The sequence below is a fragment of the Miniopterus natalensis genome, chromosome 5 (assembly GCF_054644295.1).
Source record: "Miniopterus natalensis isolate mMinNat1 chromosome 5, mMinNat1.hap1, whole genome shotgun sequence".
NCBI classification, from domain to species: domain Eukaryota; kingdom Metazoa; phylum Chordata; class Mammalia; order Chiroptera; family Miniopteridae; genus Miniopterus; species Miniopterus natalensis.
The window spans coordinates 6,723,052-6,739,503 of record NC_142085.1 but is presented as its reverse complement, the minus strand read 5'-3'; the positions used below and the strand labels follow the sequence as shown (position 1 = coordinate 6,739,503).

Below are 16,452 nucleotides of genomic sequence, written 5' to 3'. Positions count from 1 at the left end.
ATCAAGTGCCCTATCTTCATCTTCTCCCAGCTTCTTCTCTGAAACTCTACACTTCCTAGTCTTTGGCCCCTAATGTAGGCTCTCCCGACACGGTCTCCTTGGATTCTGGAAACCAAAGTTCGATTCCAAGCCCCAGGTTGTTCCTCCTTTTACCTTCAGGTGGGACTCACGAGACACCAGGCACCAGATCAAGAGTGCTTTAACCTCACTCTGGCTTCAGATCCGACCCGGTGACTGAGCCCTTGAGACTAACCTGTCCCAGATTCTCTGATATCTGCCTAATGGTCACAGTCTGATACCTGATGACCAAAGACCCTTAGGAAATCCAATGGAAAATGCAATTTAGAGAAGGACATGCAAGAAATGATCAAGTATTTTCTTGGTTTCTTTAAAAAGGTGAAAATTAATTATCGGAGTAGGGATGAGAAAATGGTAACTACTGTTTAGAAATAGTAAGAGAAAATACAGCTGACTATACAGAGAAAAACCTATCACTAAGATATAATCTAGAAAGTCATACAAAGTGTGAGGTCCCAGACTTTTTCAGAAAGTTAATAGCAAATGTGGAATTTTTAGAAATTCTAGTCCAGGAGAAAATTTAATTATGAAAATGTTGACTTTACTTTTAGAGAAAAATAACACACACAATTTAAAATGAATAATTACAAAATAAATAAACATAAGCAATAAATAACACACAGCAAAAATATTTCAGAGTCATAATAAATTAAAGAAGGGAAGTTGCATGTGGGAGAAGAAATAATGTAAGAAAAGGACTTGGAAAGTCTTAAACTCTCCTGAGGTGAGAGGGAGGGATACCTGCAAGGGACACTCTGCTTCCCAAGCTGTCAGTCATCAGAGTCTCCCCTGTTCTTTAAAGGTCATTCACCTACAGCACTCTGGAGCTTCTTTCTGGTCATAATATTCTTTTCTGTTCAAACTCATAAATTTATGTTTGCAACTATGTATTATCCTCCCACAATTATGTACACATTTATTTTGTTTTTAATTTTTTTCAATTGTGGTAAAATATACATAACGTTTATTATTTTGACCATCTAAAGCGTACAATTTAGTGACGTTTATACTTTCACAATACTGTGCAACCATCATCATGCCCTAGTTCCAGAATGTTTCCATTGCTCCAAAAAGAAACTCGGCCCCCATCCAGCGGTCACTACACACCTTTCCCTCTCCCCAGCCCCTGGCAATGGCTAGTCCACCTTCTGTCCCAATGAATTTGCCTAGTCTCAATATTTTATATAAATGGAATCATGAAATATATGGATATTTTTGTGTCTGGCTTTTTTACTCAGTATAATGTTTTCAAAGCTCATCCATGTTGTAGCATGTACCAGTACCTCATTCTCTTTTTAAGAGCTCTCCTAGGTTTACATCACAATTGAGTGAAAAATCCAGAGTATTTCCATATTCCTCCTCTCTCCCAGCATAGTTTCCTCTCTTATTAACGCCTTGCATTGGTGTGGTATATTTGTTACAATGGATGAATCAATACTGATACATTATTTGCCACTAGAGTCCACAGTTTACATTGTGGCTCCCTTTTTGTGTTGAATATTCTATGGGTCTTTACAAATTATTTACACATTTTTGATACATTAATATGCCCTTATATACCCTTTATGTTTTTGAATATAAATTTAGTAGTAGACAAATTTACTAGTAAATAGGTTACCTTTGTCTTAAAATGTTTTTGACATTATTCTATTTTGATTTAATGTAACTGAAAGTGTTTTATTTAATATCTGGGGGTTAACTGTCTTCATTTTTCTTGTTTTTGTTTGTTTGCTTTTGTTTTCTTTTAGCCTTTCTTCCTAATCAAACTAAGTCTTTGCTTGTTAGTTGTGTGAACTTGTGCAGATCCTAAATGTTTTTTATCAGTCAAAATTTTTACTATGCATTAAGAAACATATTTTTTCTTTAGCTTCCCAAATTGAGGATTAATTTCCTATCTCACTCCAGCTCCAATTAGAAAACCCACAGAAAAGGAGGATGACTAGTGGCCTGAGTAAGACGCCCCCATCGCTGAAAGAGTCACTGAGGCTGACAGTGAATAATTGGAGGGGCCCACCAAGGACCCGGTTCTCCTGGTGCTTAGACAGTTGGTTGTAGTCATGTAAAGCTCGGCAACTTTCAGAATAGATGTGTGGATTGGATGAATCTTACTTTCAAGGAGAGGACTGGAAGAAACAGAAACACTAATTTTTTTTCCAGTCCTCACCAGAGGATATCTTTTCCATTGCTTTTCAGAGAAAGTGGAATGGGGGGGGAGGAAGGGGAGAGAGAGAGAAACACGGATGTGAGAGAGACACATCGATTGGCTGCCTCCTGCACAGGCCCGACCGGGGCCAGGGATCGAGCCTGCAAACCAGGTACGTGCCCCTGGCAGAAGCAAACCCAGGACCCTTCAGCTGCCAGCTGATGCTCTAACCACTGAGCAAAACTGACTCGGGCCAAAGATACTAAATTCGTTAACCTCCCTGCAGGACTTTTTCCTCATTTGTCAGTAGACTATCAGTTCCATTACAGTAGAAATATTTTTCTTTTTTATGTATCCTCACAACCTAGAAAAGCAGCATAAATTAATTGATCAATAAACATTTGTGAGACGCTTATTCAAACATTTATTGAATCCTTATTTGCAGAATGCACTGTGCTGGGCCTAGAGATAAAATGCTTAATAAGATATAATTTCTGCCCTAAATTTTTTTAGTTTATTGAAGCTTCTTTTGTTGATGTCCTATCATACCTTCAAAAGCTTTATTCAAAATGGGGTTGCCAGAGTAGTTTAGCAAGAAAGAACTAGTGGAATCATATTGTGGATTCAAGGTCATTACTTTGCCCAAAACCACAGGCTACTTGGAGGCCCCTCACTGGGTGCTGATTTGCCCACACTAGAGCTGGGGGTGCTGTGGCCGACGTCGCCCCGGATGTTTCCACAGCTGGTTCCGAAGGGCAGCAGTCCTCACGTTTTCCTTCGCGGTCCACCTCCAGCCCGTGCTCCCGGGCTCCAAGCTTAGGACAAAACCCGATCAGAATGAGTAGAGAAATGACAGCTGGAGGAATCCTGCTGTAGGACAAAATGAGCATTAATTCCGGTGGGAGAGGCACCAAAAACTCATTTGAGAACCTCATGCTGAATGTCCTGAGCTTAGAACAAAATAAAAACACCCCAGACTGAACCCATTGCCCCCCCTGCTCTATATCATAATTCCAGCTCCTTTTTCCTGCTTTCTTGTTACCCGTGTGCAGGGTTCTCACGCCCAGACGCCCCTCCTCGTCCGCGGTGTCCACTCGATTATACCAACTTACTATTTTCCGCTGTTCACATACCTCTCTCCGGCCTCACTATTTCCTACTTGGTGTGTGAGCCCCTCACCCCCCTTTACTGTCAGTGACGTGGATATTCTGGGCTCTGGGTTTATTTTTCCTAGTTTCAAATACTGGCTTTGCCAAGTAGTGCCAGGGAAGTTTTGCTAAGGAGATGCATCTTCCAAGAGAGATTCTTTTTTTTTTTTTTTTTAAATATATCTTTATTGATTTCAGAGAGAGGAAACGAGAGGGCGAGAGAGAGAGACGGAAACATCGATGATGAGAGAATCACTGGGGACCGAGCCCGCAGCCCGGGCATGTGCCCTGACCGGGAATCCAACCTCGATCTCCTGGGTCCCAGGAGCCAGGCCCGGCCGGGCTCCAAGGGAGATTCTTAAAGGGGCTTGTGGTTTGAAGAACTGCAGATAGTGCAGAAAAGGCCAAGTGGATCTCTCTGGCCACCTGGAGGAGAGGCTCAGTTAACAGCAGCTCGTGTTTTTTATCCTTGAAGACCTGAGCTTGGTGACAGCAGAGGTTCAGTTGCACTTAGGCAAAGGAGACGCCCAGCGGTGGAAGAACGGTCAGAAAGGAAAGCAGGCAGGTGGTCAAGGACGCGTCTCCAGGAAGGCTGCAGGTGTTTCTTCGCTCCTGTTTGACTAGTTTTTTGTTTGTTCGTTTGTTTTTCTCCTTCACATACTCACAGAGGACAGAATTCTGGATTTGCTGACCAGTGAGAACTTGTTTTAAAAAATAAAAGGTTCTTGCCTCGAAGAAGGCTTGGTCTCTCGTGTGGATGGTTTGTATCAGTCCCCTCACCTCATGGACCCCAGGTTTGCAGGTCGATGGGCAGGGAGGCAAGGGCAAGCTGAGCTATTAACTTTGAAAAGACTTGAAAAGACTTCTGTGTATTTCCAACAGCGGTAACATGTACTGAGAATTCACTCAGCTGTTGGCCCTTCCCTTCAAACATTTGATAACCCAAACTGCAAGAGTAGAAAATTTCTCTTTAAATGTAGTTTTAAAATATTTATTTCCGCACACCCTGAAAACCAGGAGAGACACCATGCATTTGTTTGGAGTTTTCTTGTGACAAATGGTTGCTGCTTGTAAAGAGACCACATTTCCCCAAAGGCAGCATTCGAGGAAGTCCCCCAAACATTCCTCTTTCTGCCTCTCCTGCTTTGAAAGGGGCTGAAATGATACCCACCGAAAATGAGCTCTCCACACAGCGACAGCTTTCTCGCCTTTAAGAGCTTTGAGAGGCGGCAGCTCAGAGGTACCTACGGGTCTCACACTTCCCTCCTAGGGGGTAACAGGGAGTTAGCTTCCTGGGGGCACCCATATCGCAACCCCTCAAGTGAGCTACAGAGGCCTTTGGAGAAGAATCAGGACAGTACTCAGGGTGATCCGAAGCTAAGCAGATGGCCACATATGTGCCAGGACTCTGAAGGCTCAAATAAGGACACAGGACCCCACAGAAGGTGATTCTAGTGACGGAATAGATGTGAGAGCCGTCAGCCACGTTGTGAAAGGACGTGTCCCCAGCCTCCCAGGCCAGGGAAGCTTGCACCCTGTGGGGGCACTGCCTCAGCGACAGAGACTCCGGCTGGGAGTGGGAGCCCTGATTTCCCCTTCCTCATATGCCACCCCCCAGAAATTCTTCTCTGGACTTCCTACAAACCACCCCTCCCTCTTCACTGTATCTGAGCAGACACCGTGCCCATCTGGATCCAGGTCCCACATTTACTTCGGCCTCTCAGCGGTGTCTCCCTCCGGTAAAACAATTCTGGCCCAGAACCCTGAAGATGTCCTCTTGCCCTTGGTGTGTGGGGCGTCATTGTTCTGAGAAACGTTTTCTGTTGAAGAAACATGTTTTCTACTCTCAGATAAGACAGGGTTTGGGATGAGCTGTGTCTGGATCCAGAGTAACAGCAGGTATGGAAAAAAAAAAAAGGTCATTCCACAACAGAGACCCGTTGACCTTTGCAATAATACAGAACAGGGAAAGGAGGCTGGAGGGAAAGAGAGGAGGTAAACGGAAGTTCGGGGAAACAATTTATGTTCTATCCCGTGTCTACTTATAGGAGACACAAGATGTACAGATCACAGCAGGTCAGGGTTCACAGGACCTTGGGTGACCACCAGTTTCCCACAGGGACCGTTTAGCCAAGAGGGTCATCTGAGAGCCCCCAGGATCGGGTATTTCAGGATGGGCTCCCTCCAGTTTCCTGCAAATGCTGGCGGCTTCGCTCCCTGCTCTTAATGATTAAGCCCTGCCACGTTTCCAGTCACCCTGTACCTACTTCCATTTAAGCTTCTTTGGCATCATTTTTCTGGGGCATTTGTAATAACCAGGCCACCCTCTTCTCAGACACTTATTATACGTCTAATGGTTGAAGTCTCAGGCTCTGTGGTCAGAAAGGCCGGACCGTGACAATCACTCCGTCCTTAGCTGGGATGTTGGAGAAAGTACGTTGCTTCTCTCAGCCTAGCTTTGCCCTTGTGACAATGAACATAATTTTGATCCCTCAGGATAGGACTATTGAGAGAAGGAAATGAGACAGTGTGTAGAGTTTAATACTGTGTCTTGCCCATGATGAACACTTGGTAAACTTCAGCCTCCAGTAGTTCTAGTAACACTAATACTGGCAGTAGGAGTAGCAGTAGAACTAGTACTAGTAGTAAGTAATCTGCTTCTTGTCAAAACGAACATTTTCAATAATTAAAGTTTTTCTAAGAATTTGTATGTGGGATATTATGTGTGTGGATGCAGCATGCACTAGAAACTGACACACTCATAGCTCCGGAAAGACTCCAAGGCCAGAACCACTGTCCTCTTGCACTGAGAGGCTCCAGGCTCCGCTCTCTCAGGACGGTTCATAGGAGACTTCATTCAGGCTGAACTCTTTCCGTGTTATCCACATGAATAAATAAATCTACCATATCACTGAAGTCTCAGATAAAACATCAATTCTTCAGGGCAGTTCCTTTAATCCATATTTTTTCCCCACAGCAACTGCTTATTCCTTCATAACATTCATCACAATTTGTATGTGCACTTTCCCATGAAGCCAGAGACTATTTGACACTGATTAAATAGTTTTATATATTTAGGCTGAATGAAATAGTAAGAAATCTGTTAATGTTTCAGCACGAAATTGAGACTGAAGAGAGAGTCAGGAAATGCATAACCAGTAGGTATTATCTGGAGTCTATATAAATGCAAGAGTTTCTCATTTGTATAAAAGAGATTATGGGGGACAAAAAAATAGGATCACTCACCTGCCTTAAAATGTTGCTTTCTTCAGTCAAAAAAAGAAAAAGTCATACGTTAGAATATGGCAAGAACATGGCCTCAAACTCGTGGAAAGCTTATTCCCTTAGCGTCTGTACTTTTCTGGACTCCCAGCTTCAAAATCAAATCTCCAGAAGGTGGCACCTATCTACAAATGCCCTGGAAATGCCTCATGAAGTCCTGGGGCACCTGAAGCCCCAAAACAACATCAGTTACTTACGAGCTTTTCTCCAGCCTGAAATAAACAAATTAGATTCTCCCATTCGTAGGACATTCACTTCAAACTGAAATTGCTGCATCCCCATGAAGTCAGATGGTTCATGATGTGCTATAGTCCTGTGTTCATCATCTCAATGAAAATTCTGGGATATTTGTCTTCTTTTATATCTCCTGTACTATTTCCTCACACTTCCCACATCCACCAACACATCTGTGATAAAATAGGAGGGTCTGGCTCTTTTGGGAGAGGAGGATAGGGTATGAATTGTGAATGTGTATTACAAACCCTGAAATTTCATTGCTGCCTTGACATCTTTGAGCCCCTCAGGGCTCCAAATGCCCAACTGTGAGTTCCCTGGTTCTCACCAGATATGCCCTCGACCCAGCAGGAAAAGCTCCCCACCCAGCTAATTCCCCTACCAGCCAAGCCAGCTGAACACCACCTGGTCCTCAGCCTAACAGTGGGCTTTGCCTCCCTGTCAGCTGGCAAAATTCTTCAAACAAGCCGATCACACACTTCTACAGAAAACAGGAGCACCTCATCCTCTTGTTACCATAAATCTACCTCCCACAGCCCTGCTGGGTCATTCTGCTCCCAAGTGCAGCCCTTATGTGTCCTGCATGGTGAGCGGCGCCCTCCCCAGGATGTGAGTATATGTGATTAACAAACTGTTGGCAACCTCATCTGTCCAGTGTTGGGTGTCATGTGTCTGATCACTTAGTCTGTTTAGGGTGGGGTGTTCCCCTTTGCCAACAAGATCAATAGGAGGGGTCAGAACAGAGGGGCAGATGAGAGGGTTGGCCCAACAACTCACCTTGATCATATAATTTCCTCTTTCTGTCTGAAAAGCAATAACAGCCTGTGAGATGCCAAGTGTACAGCATGAAGTAATGACTATTTAGCAAAGAAAATGGAGAACTTACCAAGCTCTTTCTTGAAAGATTCAAAGAATAAAAATAAAAATAAAAAACAGGTTTTACAGAAAAAAAGTCCAAGGTTTACTTTCTAGACTGTTGCTGAGTCCAGATCCTAAATGCTGCTTATATATACCTAGATCAAGAAATTTACCTTAATTGAGAATTACTGTGACCATTTTTTCTAGACTCCATGTTTATAGCGGTGAGCTTTCTCTCTCCGTTGGACTCTATTATAATATTCTCCTCATGGAGGTCCTGGGCTCCATGTCTTCTTAAAGGTCTTGGGGCTCTAACTCAGTCCTACACATGCCTCTGTGTCCCAAAAGATGCCATCCACATACACAGCCATGCTAACAAACCCAGTGTCCCCAAGTCTCCTTCAGTTTTACCTTTGGCTTGGCTTCCCTTTTCTTTTTCCTCCTTGGCTTCCCATACTCGCTTCCTTTCTGGTGGTTCTTTCCAGGTCAAAAACACAACAGCACCCACAAGAATCCTAAGTGTGAGGAAAGTCACAGAGACTGCTGCTTTCCAAAGAGAGGTCCCAGGGAAGAAGGACTCTGATACAGGCCCCAAACCTGATCAAAAACATACAATAAGCAAGCCTACCCATCCTTGGTCCCAAACATCACCTCCTTACTCCCTTCCTGTCCTCATAATGAGCAACGCTGACCTGGGATAAAAATGGTTTCCACCTGCTCTTGTCCGAAGACGGGGTTCTTCATGACGCAGCACACCTCTCTTTGAGCTGTCTCTCACAACGGGGAGTCCTCAATCTGAAACAACCCATCATCGTCTTGGGTCTTGTCCTCAGAGAGAGAAGGTATCTTCTCTCCTGTCATATCTTTCCATTGCACCTCAGGCTGGGGAACCACCTCTGGCCTGAGCACATCAGTCTTATTCCTTCATCTTCTGGACCCACCATGAAAACATGAGGAGCGGAACCCAGACCTGGAGAGGAAGGTCATTCATCTGAGACCTGGATACGTTGTGTCCAGAGGTCCCTAGTGTTACACAATAAGACCTGTGTGGGGAGATGGACATAGTACCATAGTTCTTGGTGGAAGCACAGGGTTTCTTACCTTCTCCCATGAGGTAAATGGGTATGCGTAGTTCAAATTCACAAGAGACTTGAAGTTGATACTGGGACATATACTGATACCTGCCACATCTTTTCTACCCAGAGATATCTGCAATTGGTCATAGAAGGATAACAGAAGGAGCATAGTAAAATTTGCCAATGTTGAATTCTTTCAGAAAACATCAATATATCTATATCTATGTCTCTATTATCTATCATCTATCTATCTATCTATCTATCTATCTATCTATCTATCTATCTATCTATCTATCTATCATCTATCTCTCTATCATCTATCTATCATCATCTATCATCTATCATCTATCTATCTATCTATCTATCTATCTATCTATCTATCTATCTATCTATCTATCATCTATCTATCTATCTATCATCTATCATCTATCTATCTATCATCTATCTATATCATCAATCTATCATCTATTTATCATCTATCTATCAATCATCTATCTATCTATCTATCTATCTATCTATCTATCTATCTATCTATCTATCTATCATCTATCATCTATCTATCTATCATCTATCTATCATCTATCTATCATCTATCTATATCATCTATCTATCATCTATCATCTATCTATCTATCATCTGTATCATCTATACCTATCTATATCAATCTAGATTATCTATAGCTATATCATCTATATCTATCCCAGTTATTGGAGTCTCAAGGAAGACTACCTTTTTGGGCTTAAATTGAGAATTCTTGTACTCACTTCCCTAAAAAAAATCTCTTTGTGATTTTTTCAAATTTTCTTTCTTCCTCTGAGTGGGAGTTATATAAAAGATGAAGATATCCAGGTGAACTGAGTCCACTAAGGAGTCAAGATGTGTTTTACTTTTTCTCTCCTCTCCAGCTCAGCACAGGATGGGCTCATTTATGGGTCCATGTCCCCAGCAGCTGTATCAAAACCGCACATTACCAGATGTTAGAAGAAGACACTGTCTCTTTGAGAATGATGACCATCATGACTTCTAAGACTATATATTATTTTTTCTTTTTAAAACTCGATATCTCACAGTCTGAATCCTCTTGTGTCCAGCTCAGTCCTCCTCTGATTCCTTAGATGCAGAAAATATATTAGGAACCTCAGCTACGTCGTCTTTTTTTGGCTGAAAATTATAATATAGCTAATAATTTTTACTACCAGACCCTGGCCTGCCTGGGAGGAACACACTTCTAGAAAACAGAAAGCAACCTACAAGAACTGCCTGAGGGGGCTTCTAAATCCCTAGGAGAAGGAAGATGAATGTACGTGGGTGAAACTGTTTCTACGCAAAATGAAGCAGATCAAAGCCTAGGTAGCAGATGAAAATATAATAGACCAAACAGACCTTGTATTTCCTGGAAGAGCATAACCACTGATGTTCCAAGTTGAAATAAGTGGACAAAAACTATACTTGTGTTGAGAAAGAGGAACAGGACAGGATGCCCATTTCTGAGCGTAGAAATGGTTGTACTAGGCAAAGGTCAACTAGGGGGAAGATGAGTATAAATATATAGTCAACTAATTGCTTCTGAACATTGGACTTGCCTTTATCGGTGTCATTCAATGAACTGATATGGGAAAGGTACTATAAATGCTGTGACTCCCATTAGGTTATTTCTGGGAATGTGAAATCTTTGACCTCTTACTGGCTCAGGCGAATTTGTGACTCTTTCCTTCAAGACCTAATGGATTTGGCTTCTTTGCGTTTAAGTTACACATAAACACAGATAAAATAAGCCTATAGGTACCTTGTCAGATAGTATCAAATGAGAAGTATTAACTTAAGAGGCCTAATATTCAAAGAAGAAGAAAAACATTATAATTAAAAAACAACAACACGTTTGTCTTGGCACAGAATATAAAGCTTTAGAAATGGAAATGCTATGGTATTGTTGAAGAAATGGACAGAGAAATCATTATAACCATATAGAGAATTTAGAATTTACCCCAGGATCTATGAAAGTTATAGAGATGAGTGAATATACCTTAGGAAAAATATTTTGAGAATTCCAAGAACATCTATGCCAAAACAATTTCTAAGGATTAAAGATCTAAATGTAAAAAGTAAAACAATGAAAAAGAGATAGAAATGAATTACAACTACAGGCAATTAACGATACAGAAAAATCTCACAGACATAATGGTAAGTAAGAAAAGCCGGACGGAAAAGCGTTTGTGTATGTGAAATTCAAAACCAGGCCAAATTACTCATCGAGGTTAGAAATCAGACAAATGATTACCTTTGAGGAAACAGTGGCTGGCAGGGAAAATGCTGATCTCCCTGCATTGTAATTATGTTCTGTTTCCTGATTTGGGTGCTGGTTTCTCAGGTGTATTTGCTTTATAAAAATTCATTGAGTGGTACATTTAAAGTCAGTACTAAATTTACTATGTATGTTAAATTACAATATACTTTACAGAAAAAGTATTAGGAGAAAGGAGGTAACTGTAGAGTATGTCTAAGAGCATCATAAAAATAAGACATAAAAGATAATGTTGACAGCTCTGAGAACATAACTTTTAAACTTCAATAAATGAAAGTTACCATAAAAATTATATGACAAATACAGAACAGGAAAAAGTATTTCAATATTTATGAGTAAAACAGCAACTGAAACTGGATCAAAATTTTTTCATAGAAAGATCCCTCCCAAAAAGCACCTGGTTAATTAAGAGACATAAATAAAAAATTGAAGGAAGACATAATGCAAAGAGGTAAAGAACATCCAATTTATTTGTTATGAGGGTAATGCAAATTTGGTGAGATATCATTTTTTTACTTTTATTGTGTGAGGTATCATTTTTTACCTATCAGGTTGGTAAAAATAAAAACAGAAGATATCTAATATTCAGTTCCATCAAACTTGAAGAAATGTTTATTCTCATACACTGCTGTTAGAAGGGTAGACTAAAACAATTATTAGAGTGTCCACATCGTTAAGGAATTTTATGATTATCTTGAAATTGGAATTGTTAAATATAGGGTATAAAATTAATCATTTGAGAAATTTATCTGGTGAGGAACTACTTATATCATTGCATAGAGACTTATTTGCAAATACATGTATTTCGTTATTTTTGCAATATGAAATTGAAGACAGTGTTCATTAAAAAGTAAATATTCACATAAATTATGACATTTCTATATCATGAAAACATTTGCAGTCATTAAAGAATGCAATCTTTTGCAATTTGTTATATCTTGTTAAGGAGGAAAAAGCAGTTATAGAAACATATACTATGACATACTTTAAATAAAATATCAGTATGTGTATATGGAGCTGAACATAACTTGACATTTTAGTAGTGTTATTAACTTTACTTTGATACTTGTTACTTGAGTTTTTCCTCTAAGCTTTGCCCTGTCCTGATTCCAGTGACAACATTTCAGCTTCAGGGGTATTCGTGTGGCCTGAAGTAGGACCTGCATGAAGACCTTTGTCTCCTGTATTGTTGAATGTGTAAGTTAGGGACAGGAGTAGTATATAAACATTACATTTTATGATTATATTATATAATTATTAATAATTTTAGTTATATGTAAATACATTATAATTAATATATAAATATGTAAAGAAAGATCACTGGAAGGACATGGAATAATCTGGTATTAATAGTTACTTTGGAAGAGAAAAAAGAATATTGGAGGGAAAGTGAGGATTATCAATTTATGTTTTATACCTTTCTGAATTGAGTTTGATTCAATGAGCCCATAATATTATTGCAATTAAATGAAACAGCATCAGTGATGCTGCAACTCAGATGGTCAGTTCAGTGTTCTGTGACCAGCCCTCAGTCCACTGTAGACTTTCCCCCTGTTCTACTTTTCAGGGCCTTTTTACTTCTCCCCAAATCACTAAGTTAACGGTTTTCTCTACTTCTGTTCCACTTAGTTATTGAATGTTCATTACTTTCTGACTTCAATTCTCTACTGATTTTTTCCTGCACTACCAATTCTCCCTGCCCCAGCCCTCCAGGCAAGGCGTTCAGACCTGACCCCCCACCGCCCTGCTGGGCCTCGCCCCTCGCAGCAGCTGGCTGGGGTGCTGGCCTCTGAGGTGAAGGGCACATTTTGGTAACGATGGGGCTGTCCTTCCAAATGTGTAGGAGAGATATAAGAGGAAGTAAGTGATCTATTTTCATGGTAGACATTTAGGAAAGTTTACTTTTAAAGTACAGCACAATAGATGTGTGAATGGATCAGAAGACTTGGGATTAAGCCCAGCGTCCAGGACGCCGACTGGCTTGCAGCGAACTTACCCTTTTGTCTCTGCGCGTTCATCAAGCTTCCTCCAGACCCAATGCAGGACTCTTACATTTTTCTTAGAGTGGTCTGTGCTTTCAGGTAATTACTCACCTATCACCTTTAGCTCCAAAATCACTCCTTCAAAATCACTTCTTTTTTAAAAAACACATGTGTACATCCCATTGTCTGAGACCCAGAGTCTGCGGGTTCTCACAGCTACTCTGCCCTGGGTGACGTGATTCTTCAGCAACTCTGCGCTCCCTCTGAAGTCCACCAGCTGTTGTTCCGCCCGCTCTGCTCTGTCCTGATACACGTACACTCACACACACTCACACACACACTCACACATACACACTCACATGCACACACTCACACACTCACACACTCTCACACACACACACACTCACATGCACACACTCACACACTCACACACTCACACACTCACATGCACACACTCACACACTCACACACACTCACGCACACTTACACACACTCACAAGCACACACTCACACACTCTCAAACACACACTCACACATACTTACACACTCACATGCACTCACACACACTCACATGCACACACTCACACACTCACACACACTCACACACACACTCACACACACTCACATGCACACACTCACCCACACACACACACTCACGCACACTCACACACTCACGCACACTTACACACTCACATGCACACTCACACACACTCACACACACTCACATGCACACACTCACCCACACACTCACTCTCAAACACACACTCACACATACTTACATACTCACATGCACACACTCACACACTCACACACACTCTCACACACACGCTCACACACACACATGCTCACACACAGTCTCTCTCTCACACTCACACACACTCACACATACACACATGCTCACACACACACACATGCTCACACACACACTCTCTCTCTCACACACACACACACACACACAGACACACACACACACACACAGCCTCTGGGAACCGGGTGCAGAACCACCGCAGCTCCACGTCCTAGGCGCCCCACGTGGGGCCCACGCACAGGGCAGCCGTGTCCGCACCCAGCATGGCCACAATGGGCTCCTAGGGGCTGATGACTGCGAACGTCTGGGAAATAGAGCAGCAAGTGAGGAGGACATCACAACGCCCTGCTGGGGCGTTTTCTGACACGGCATCATCACTGGCCAGTGGAGACCCTCAGACGTTCTGCCGCCAGGCAGCCGTGGGCCGCTGCACACACCCAGGCTCCAGGTGGTGGAGCAAGGGCACAGAGAGAGGGTTCCTACCCTCTGGAGCTTCGGAGCAATATGGTAATCTCGTATTAAAAAAATGATCTTTTAAAATTGCATTGGTGGTAAATTCTATGAAGGAGGAGGGGAGAGTGCAGAGAAATATGAAACTAGAGTTTCCAATCAGGTCTTGTGCACCAGAAAGGCATTCCTCATGATGCTGAGGCCTGGGAGAATTACAGAGCCTCTGTGAGGTAATTCTACCTGATCCTGCTCGCTAAAATAGCCTATGACTCACTTGCCCTTGTGTTTGGGCAAATAAGTCATTATATCAAAAGGAAGGATTTAGGATGAATGCAGGTATAAATGAGAAGTGATTGAATCCTTCCATTCAGAGAACAAGAGAATCCAGGTGTAGAATATGTAAGTATTCTCACCTGAGCCCCACATGGACACTTGGAGAAGCAGGATGGAGAAGAGGTCTCTTGGCCGAGAGAAGTCCAGGGGACCCATGTCTTTCCCAGAGCAGAGAACAGTATGACGCAGAGGGAGGTCCTGGGGATAGCTGGGGGAGCAAAAGATGGGACCCACAGGTGAAACGGTCATAACCAGGTGGTTCACAGAAACAGCCTCCGGTAGCTCTCCAGCAACGGCACTGTCTCTCTCAGGGTTATCAGGGAAGCCTTTGACACTCACTGAAAAGACTTCTGTCTCCCTTCTCCAAGGAAACAGTCTTGTCCCATCTCAGCAGTCATACTCTGCAGTAACAATCTGTCCACAATCTCTCTAAACTTTTATTCAAGAAGAACATTTTGTTCAATGGACGGAGAGACGGGAAGTGAAGAGCGGATGCTGAGAGAGAGATGGCGCTCCACAAACATTACTCCGCCTCAACGAATTCTGTCCCCACACATTCCTATCTGATGAAGGAGCAGACATAATTTGGCCTGTCCTCTGTCAGCCCCCAGGATCCTTTCCCAGATTTGTTCACTTCCTTCCTCTTGCCCACCACCCACAAAATGCAAACCAATTTTAAAATTCTTACACAGCACAATATACAAATGATGTATTATAGAATTGTATACCTGAAACCTATATAATTTTATTAACCAATGTCACCCTAATAAATTCAATAAAAAATATGTAAATAACTTAATTAATTTAAAAAATTCTTACAGAGATGAAGGCATCTGGAACTTCTCACCCTCACTGCCACGGGCACCAAAAGGAGTATTCTGCCATTCTGCCCCATTCCAGCTCTCGGCTAATACAGGTCTCTCCTGTGAGACTTGCTCCAAGATGCCAAGGGGGTATCAGACCTTACAAAACTTGGAGCCTGGGAGGAGGCCTTGGGTGGTCTTTTAAAGGGTTTCAGAAAACTGAGAAAGATGCCTCTGAATAGCTACTTCTTATCAGTGGGTTTCTCTTTGGCCACCTGACATACTCAAAACTGAAAGTAAAATAAGGACAGATAACTTTGAGCTGTCATGGTAATACATCTATCTAATAATTACATACTTATGAGGCATAGAAAGACTAAGAAACAGGTGATTTCTCTCTTTCTGAGAAGTATATTACCCAAGTTAATAGCACTGATATCAGAATTGACTGCCTGACTTAAGATTCTGGTGAGGCTATTTAGGAGCTTGTGATTTTACGCAAGTTATACAACTTCTCTGTGCCCCACTTTCCTTATCTGATGGGGTTTAATTATAGTACCTGCCCTAAGTTTTGCCTGACAATTACATGAATTAACACATGTAAAGCACTCAGAAGAGTGTAACTTTTAAATTCTGTAAATTGTTAGCAATTTTTATTTTGATGTCTTGTTTAATTCACCTCAATATATCTGCTATCCTTTTTTTTTGTAGTTTTTTTTTTCCAGTTTTATTAAGATATAATTGACAAATAACATCTGCCAGCTAGGCCCCTCATTCCTTAGACAGGGAATTGAAAATACATTCATACTTTCTGACTCTCTTTCTCCCAGACATAGAAATTTCCTCCACTGACATGATCTCCATCTCGACCAGGATGAAAGAAGAAGAGCATAAAATCCCAAGATGATTTTCTAATACTTTTCACCTTCCTTCCCTGCTGCAAATGTCAAGAGTA

The 16,452-nt window shown here is 41.8% G+C and overlaps 1 pseudogene; it reads right to left on the bottom strand.

Moving 5' to 3' along the window:
• Nucleotides 1-4,603: 4,603 nt before the first annotated feature.
• Nucleotides 4,604-16,361, bottom strand: LOC148093016 (butyrophilin subfamily 2 member A1-like; annotated as a pseudogene).
• Nucleotides 16,362-16,452: the final 91 nt, after the last annotated feature.